At 44.7% G+C, this 8,905-nt stretch overlaps 1 pseudogene; it reads left to right on the top strand.

Annotated features, from left to right (window-relative positions):
• Positions 1-2,803: 2,803 nt before the first annotated feature.
• Positions 2,804-7,479, top strand: LOC132130280 (G-protein coupled receptor 35-like; annotated as a pseudogene).
• Positions 7,480-8,905: the final 1,426 nt, after the last annotated feature.

Raw genomic sequence — 8,905 nt, 5'->3', positions numbered from 1 at the left:
CTTTTTATGCGGATTTGAACTGTTTTGTCAAACCATATTTAATTACACGGGATTCAAACCAAAGCTCCTCAACGCTCAAGTACATCCCCATACTTCGTGAGCTACCAAACAAACATACCGTTCATGAAAACCCATAGATATGAAGCTGGATATGTGTGATGCAAACATTCAAAAACATCAGTTCCCTTTCAGTCGGTCACGTTCAACGTTACAAATGGGATCTTGCCCGAGAGCCCAATCACCTTCGAGTGGTACAAAACGAGCCAATGGTACACAAAGTACCATGGTCTACGGAATTTGCATCGTGAGCTCCGCCCCGCAGAGTGGGTATACTGTATAAGGAGCAGCGAGAGCAACTCGCATTCAAGCTTTCACTTCGGAGCCGAGCACATCGCTTGCTGCTTTCACCGGAGTGCTACAAGCAAGAGTCACTGGTGTTGATGTGACGGCGCAGTTCAGTGGTTCATCTGGGTTTCCTGCGACAGCTCTCGCGTTCCCCTGAGCACTTCAACACCTCTGAAAGAGCTATTTCCTTTCACAAAAGAGTACGGGCCGACTTGTGTCTTTTTAAAGATGTCATTTTGCCTGTGTGTTTCTGGGTGCGGTTGATGCATCGCTCCTCGTGACGGCCACGATCGCTGTGTCACATGTCTGGGTTCCAGCACGCTGAGACTGCGTTCGTGGATGGCTCATGTTCTCATTGCGGGGACATGACCATCTCGGCGTTGAGATCAAGGCTTAATTACCTTAAAAGGTATAGAGTCCCCTCTGCCACATCTAGCTCCTCTTCTCATAAGAGGGCTACTTCGGTCTATCAGGCCAAGCTGCTCCGGCAACTGCACGAGGGCAGTGCTGACCCAGGGGTTTTGCAGGAAGACTCCTTGGGTCAGGTGATGTCCACTTTGGTGGTCCAGGAGTGCCACCTATGGCTGAACCTGGCAGACATGAGGGAGTCTGATCGGGCTCAGCTCCTCAACTCCCCGGTCTCCCAGGATGGCCTCTTCGGTGATGCGGTAGAGAGCTTTGCCCAGAAGTTCTCTGCCGCCCAGAAGCAGTCTGAGGCCATCAGACACATCCTGGCCCGGCGGCCCACTGCTGCCTCCACCCTGCTGCCGGCGTAGCCACCTCAGCCTGCTCGTCGCCAAGGGCGGCCACAGCAGCAGCCTTCACCCGGCCGTAGGGAAGAGATGGCCGCAGAAGGGCGGCGCAACCCGCCTCTGCCCCTAAGCCTGCCAAACACCAGGCCAAGCAGCGTTCCTGAGACGGGCGACCCGGAGTTAAAGATGTCAGCTCGTCAGATATGGTAGCAAGACCACTCCTTCCCCCGGAGGAGGGCCGGGGAAAAATCCTTTGTTCTCATTTTCTTTTTGTTCTGCCACTGGCCCTGCGGCTGGTGGTACCCAAACCTTTACTAAAAGAGCTGTTCCCTCTACCTCCGGGTCCCAAGAGGCCACGAACGACAGTTGGCGACATGCTTCCTAGCTCACTCTCGAGAGCGGTTGTGCGAGCACAAGGACCTGGTGCTCAGACACCTCACCCGACTGGGTCTTCAGGTCAACTGGGAAAAGAGCAAGCTCTCCTCTGTGCAGAGGATCTCTTTTCTCGGTATGGAAATAGACTCGTAGCCATGTTCGCGCGGCTTATGAACGAGCGTGCGCAGTCACTGCTGAATTGCCTGAGACAATTCGAGGGCAAGAAAGCGGTTCCACTAAAACTGTTTCAGAGGCTCCTGGGGCATATGGCATCTGCGGCGACAGTCTTACTGCTCGGGTTACTCCATATGAGACCGCTTCATCACTGCCTTCATGACCGAGTCCCGAGATGGGCATGGCAACAGGGCACGCTCCGAGTGACCATCACTCTGGCCTGCCACCGAAACTTCACCCCGTGGTTGGACCCCTCGTTTCTACAGGCTGGCGTGCCCCTAGAACAAGTGTCCAGACATGTTGTTGTGTCAACAGATGCCTCTGCCACGGCCTGGGGTGCCATGTGCAATGGGCATGCTGCGTCAGGCTCCTGGACGGGACCCCGACTTCAGTGGCATGTCAATTGCCTCGAGTTGCTTGGCAGTATGGCTTGCTCTGCATCGCTTCAGGGCCCTGCTGAAGGGCAAGCACGTTCTGGTCCGTACGGACAACACTGCGACCGTAGTGTACATCAACCATCATGGTGGTCTACGCTCCCGCCGCATGTCGCAACTCGCTCGCCATCTCCTCTTTTGGAGTCACAAGCATCTGAGGTCGCTTCGTGCCATTCACATTCCAGGCAGGCTCAATTGTGCAGCTGACAAGCTCTCACGGCAGCAGTCTTGCCCCGGGGAATGGAAACTCCACCCCCAGTCAGTTCAGCTGATTTGGGAACGCTTCGTAGACGCTCAGGTAGACCTGTTTGCCTCTCCAAAAAAATTCCCACTGCCAGTTGTTTTACTCCCTGACCGAAAGCACTCTCGGCTCGGACGCCCTGGCACACATCTGGCCGTTGGGCCTGCGCAAGTATGCGTTTCCCCCAGTGAGCCTTCTTGCACAGAAGTTGTGCAAGATCAGGGAGGACGAGGAGCAGGTCCTCATGGTTACACCTTTTTGGCCCGGCCGGACCCGGTTCCTCGAACTTGTACTCCTCGCGACAGACACGAGATACGCCTATGCTTTGAAGTGGAACCTCTTCGTCACTTGGTGTTCTTCACGGCATGAGGACCCCTGGAAATGTCCGATCAGGTCAGTGCTTTCCTTTCTTCAGGAGGGGTTGGTACGAAGGCTGTCTCCTTCCACCCTTAAGGTCTATGTGGCCGCTATTTCAGCTCACCATGACCCCGTTGAAGGTAAGTCTCTTGGGAGGCACGATATGATTATCGGGTTCGTGAGAGGAGCAAGGAGGCTCAATCCGCCTCGCCCTCAGCAAGTCCCCTCTTGGGACCTCAAAGTGGTTCTTTCAGCACTGCAGAGGGCTCCCTTCGAACCCTTGCACTCAGTGAGCTAAAGTTTTTATCTTTGAAAACTGCACTCCTAACGGCTTTGGCTTCAGTGAAGAGGGTCAGGGACCTGCAGGCATTTTCAGTTGACGAAGCGTGCCTGGAATTCAGGCCGGCTAACTCTCACGTTATCTTGAGACCCCGGCCTGGGTACATGCCCAAAGTTCCCACCACTCCTTTTAGAGATCAGGTGGTGAACTTGCAGGTGCTGCCCTTGGAGGAGGCAGACCCAGCCTTGGCGCTGCTCTGTCCAGTACGTGCGCTCCGCACCTACGTGGACAGAACTCAGTGCCTTAGGACCTCAGACCAGCTCTTTGTCTGTTACGGAGGCCAGCAGAAGTGAGAGGCTGTCTCCAAGCAGATAGATGCTATTGTCCTGGCTTATCAGGCTCAAGACCTGCCATGCCCCCTAGGGGTGAGAGCTCACTCAACTGGAGTGTAGCTTCCTCCTGGGCACTGGCGCATGGCGCCTCGCTAACAGACATCTGTAGAGCCGTGGGCTGGGTGACAGCTAACACATTCGCGAGATTTTATAATCTCTGTGTAGAGCCCATGTCCTCCCGGGTACTCGCCCCTTCGGGCCAGTAAGGACCTGTTTGGTTTCGAGTTCCTCAGTCAGAACCCTGGGTTCCTCCAGCACTGTTGATGTTCAGCACTTGCGCACATGTCCTTTGATCAGCCCTGTGTGAGACTAGGTGCCTCCATGTGTTGTGATTCCCCCTTGCTGGGCAATCCCACGTGCGTATGTCCACAGTAAGTCTCTCCGCAGCATGTGTCTTTTCCTTGGCAAGCCTCTTGCCAGCTCTGTCGTTGAAACTTCCACCCTGCGGGCTGGGTACCTCTTCTTATGTATCACCACCTTGGTAGATACCTGCCTTCTGTAAGTCCTCCCACGGGCAGGCAGCCTGCTAGGATACGTCCTAGCAGGCAGCCTGCTAGGATACGTCCAGCTGGAATTTGCTAGCCAGTGTATTCTGTGTAAGTTATAGGCCCTCACTCGTGCTGGCCTCACGACAGGGTGCTATCACTCACACGGGTCGCTGGAAGACAACCATGTGGCGTTTTGTAAGGGACCCCATTCATAACATCAAATGTGACCGACTGAAAGGGAAAATCTTGGCTACATATGTAACCCTCGTTCCCTGAAGGAGGGAACAGAGATGTTACGTCCCCTTGCCACATCGCTGTTCCGCTGAATGGCCGGGTCACTGGCTCGGCTCCTCCGCGAAGACTTGAATGCGAGTTGCTCGCGCTGCTCCTTATATACCCACTCTGCGGGGCGGAGCTCGCGATGCAAATTCCGCAGACCAAGGTACTTTGTGTACCATTGGCTCGTTTTGTACCACTCAAAGGTGATTGGGCTCTCGGGTGAGATGCCATTCGTAACGTCTCCGTTCCCTCCTTCATGGAACGAGGGTTACATACGTAACCAAGACGTTTTCAAATCTCCCAGCATATTAAAATTGTTTTGAAGACTTAACATAATATTCTTCAAGTAATAGTGTGAAAATTACGCTTTTATTAATTGAAACTGTAAATGTGTGTATAAGAGTTTTACGCCTCTAGTGTTGATTTCTTTTTGAAACTGCAGCCATATGTACTTATTGGTATGAATTACGTGTTTTGAGAAAAAAGTGCCCTATGTTTTTGTCATTAAACCAGGTAGCACTTCCTGAAATCACAATCATATTTGATACATTATGAACGATTAGTTCTAAACAAAAGAAAAAAAAATGCTTCCAAAGCTTTATAAAGCAGCTTTAAAATTAGAACTTAATACTTAATTTGTTGAAAATTAACACGTTTCTCTTTCCATAGATAAGAGTTCTACATTAGATTGTGCTGCATGTTGCGGAGAAGACGGACACAGAAGAGATGAATAACTGTGCAGTGAACTTCACCACACCAGTTGAATCTACAAACTCTGCAACAAATTCCTACGAGCTGCTCTATATTTTGAACATGTGTCTGCACAGCATCAATTTTCTGTTTGGTCTTCCTACACACTCCTATGTTATATGGCTCATCATCACAGGAACAGGAAATGGAGTTGCATTTGAGTTTGTTATCCTCAATCTCTCTGTTTCTGAAATTGGTATCTGCCTGAATTCTGTGATCACTCTACTGTCATTTTGGTTTTCAGGCATCGTAATATTAAATGCATTTTTAGTACAACCCGAATTCCGGAAAAGTTGGGACGTTTTTTAAATTTGAATAAAATGAAAACTAAAAGACTTTCAAATCACATGAGCCAATATTTTATTCACAATAGAACATAGATAACATAGTAAATGTTTAAACTGAGAAAGTTTACAATTTTATGCACAAAATGAGCTCATTTCAATTTTGATTTCTGCTACAGGTCTCAAAATAGTTGGGACGGGGCATGTTTACCATGGTGTAGCATCTCCTTTTCTTTTCAAAACAGTTTTAAGACGTCTGGGCATTGAGGCTATGAGTTGCTGGAGTTTTGCTGTTGGAATTTGGTCCCATTCTTGCCTTATATAGATTTCCAGCTGCTGAAGAGTTTGTGGTCGTCTTTGACGTATTTTTCGTTTAATGATGCACCAAATGTTCTCTATAGGTGAAAGATCTGGACTGCAGGCAGGCCAGGTTAGCACCCGGACTCTTCTACGACGAAGCCATGCTGTTGTTATAGCTGCAGTATGTGGTTTTGCATTGTCCTGCTGAAATAAACAAGGCCTTCCCTGAAATAGACGTTGTTTGGAGGGAAGCATATGTTGCTCTAAAACCTTTATATACCTTTCAGCATTCACAGAGCCTTCCAAAACATGCAAGCTGCCCATACCGTATGCACTTATGCACCCCCATACCATCAGAGATGCTGGCTTTTGAACTGAACGCTGATAACATGCTGGAAGGTCTCCCTCCTCTTTAGCCCGAAGGACACGGCGTCCGTGATTTCCAACAAGAATGTCAAATTTGGACTCGTCTGACCATAAAACACTATTCCACTTTGAAATAGTCCATTTTAAATGAGCCTTGGCCCACAGGACACGACAGCGCTTCTGGACCATGTTCACATATGGCTTCCTTTTTGCATGATAGAGCTTTAGTTGGCATCTGCTGATGGCACGGCGGATTGTGTTTACCGACAGTGGTTTCTGAAAGTATTCCTGGGCCCATTTAGTAATGTCATTGACACAATCATGCCGATGAGTGATGCAGTGTCGTCTGAGAGCCGAAGACCACGGGCATCCAATAAAGGTCTCCGGCCTTGTCCCTTACGCACAGAGATTTCTCCAGTTTCTCTGAATCTTTTGATGATGTTATGCACTGTAGATGATGAGATTTGCAAAGCCTTTGCAATTTGACGTTGAGGAACATTGTTTTTGAAGTTTTCCACAATTTTTTTACGCATTCTTTCACAGATTGGAGAGCCTCTGCCCATCTTTACTTCTGAGAGACTCTGCTTCTCTAAGACAAAGCTTTTATAGCTAATCATGTTACAGACCTGATATCAATTAACTTAATTAATCACTAGATGTTCTCCCAGCTGAATCTTTTCAAAACTGCTTCCTTTTTTAGCCATTTGTTGCCCCCGTGCCAACTTTTTTGAGACCTGTAGCAGGCATTAAATTTTAAATGAGATAATTAAGTGGATAAAAGTGTAAAATTTCTCAGTTTAAACATTTGCTACGTTATCTATGTTCTATTGTGAATAAAATATTGGCTCATGTGATTTGAAAGTCTTTTAGTTTTCATTTTATTCAAATTTAAAAAACGTCCCAACTTTTCCGGAATTCGGGTTGTAGGACTAATTATCACTGGTCGTCCTCTGTTTCAGTGTCTGATCTGTGTTGAGCGTTAACTGGCAGTGGTTCATCCTGTAACCTTTCTGAAGTACAAACCTCTCAGATACAGAGTGATCGGCTGCACTGTGGCTTGGATACTTATTCTTGGATCCTGTGTGTGTTGCATGTTTACTGTAGTCTCACACAACATTGTATTTCTGTGGTTCTTTTTGCTACAGTTCCTGGTCTTCTTTTCCATTCAGTTGTTTTGTCTTGTGGCTATTCTCAGAGCTCTGAAGCAGTCAGGACCAGGAGAGAGAGGGAGAGAAAGAAAGGAGGAAAACAACAAGATTAGAAGAGTGATTTATCTCATTCTAATAACAACTGCTACCATAGTTATCATATATGTGCCACTTGCTCTCACAGCGTTGTATACCATTGTGACAAAAGTAATGATTCAGGATGTTTGGTTTCCTGCTGTAATTTGTTATATTCTGGCTGGTTTTGTGCAGACTGTTATTTATCTGAACCGGACTGGAAAACTCTCCTGTCTCTGTTCCTTATAAAGCCTGCTACTGGTATTTTTATAATATTCAAAACCAGGGACTACTTTGTCCTCAGAAGTACTTATCAGACTGGTACCTTACTTCTTGTACTCTGTGATAACTATAAAATGTCTAGCATGAAGCCAATGATACATGAACTAATTTTAGAGAGTGACAGCATGAGTTCATGAAAGCCTTCACTGTCCTACAATAATTTGAATGTTTGCTATTAGTTTGTTTTCTCAATAAATCACTTAAAGACCAAGCCTCATTTTCCATCTCATTATTTTTAAATATTATCTAAAAAAGGGCATATTAGGTGCTCAGTGAGTGCACCTGTGCTGGCCAGTGAGTGCCTGATGTAGAAAGATTGTTTGGGCAGATTAAACACTGAAAATGTTATTTTGTATAATATGAAAAATAATGTTATGACGTTCAGGGTCACTTGATAAATGTGTAAATTATACTTTTACTCTTTGCATATCAGATGTTTAATGTGATGTGTATTAGATGAAGTCATGCACAAATTTTAATGCGTGAGCTGCAAAGTCAGTCTACAAAACAGCACAAAGATTTAATCACATCCAGAAAGTCAGGACGTTCACTCTCCAGGTAATAAACCCCCTTTTTAAATTCTTCTTGTCTATAGACTTATTAATAATCAACAGCATTACTTCCTGGGTAAAAAAGTAGATAGACTTAAATTGTACTAATTTCGATGAGCTTATTATATATTTATTATACAATACTAAGTGTGTTATTTTGGAGCAAATTTAAGTATAATGATTTGTTTATGATATGTGTTAAGATATGTTAAGATATGCTTAAATGCAGTGCATTTTAATATATTTAGTTAACTTCAAGAATCTTTAGTGTAATTAAATTGTACTTATTTACCATATTTGAATACACATTTATAGTAAATTATTATTATTAATAATACATTTAATTAAATTATACTTCTTGAAAAACTGTTATATTGACTGAATATATTTTAAGTCTCATTTTAATATTCTTCAAGAACATTTTCAGTAGCATATCAGCTCATTAGAAATGCATTACTTGTACACTATTAGTTTGTAATAAAGCTATTTTCAGCTGTCTAATATAAAAAAATAAAAATAAATAAAAAAAAACATTCAATTATGACACATGTATAAACTTGTAAAATCTGGAAAACTTCCATGTTTATTTCAACAGTATAGTCATTGAGTATATATTGTTGTAATCACTTTAAAAATTACAGAAGCATATATAAACGCTTGACCAAAATAATTAAAATAAATTAAAATACAGCTAATTCATTCAGTTTGAAGAATATTTCTGTTATTTTACTGGAAAGTACACTATGAATATTCCATCATTGAATAGACATGAATCACAATTCAATTTCTGCACTCAAATATAAAGAAGTTACTTAAAAAACAATAAAGCACAGAAGTGAGTAAAGTGCATTTCTTACAAAGTCAAGGTAAAGTTGCAAATGGCTGAACCAAAGTTTGACTTGCATCTGAGGGATTAGAATTCAGACACTATGGTATTTGAACATTTCTTCATCGCAGGGTCTGGGAAAGGAAAAATAATTATTCAGTGTTTTTAATGGTGTTTTTGAATATTATATTCATTTTAATTTGGAT

This window comes from Carassius carassius, chromosome 47 (genome assembly GCF_963082965.1).
Source record: "Carassius carassius chromosome 47, fCarCar2.1, whole genome shotgun sequence".
In the NCBI taxonomy this organism is placed as follows: Eukaryota; Metazoa; Chordata; class Actinopteri; order Cypriniformes; family Cyprinidae; genus Carassius; species Carassius carassius.
The sequence above is the reverse complement of the archived record's forward strand: the minus strand, read 5'-3'. Positions and strand labels throughout refer to the sequence as shown.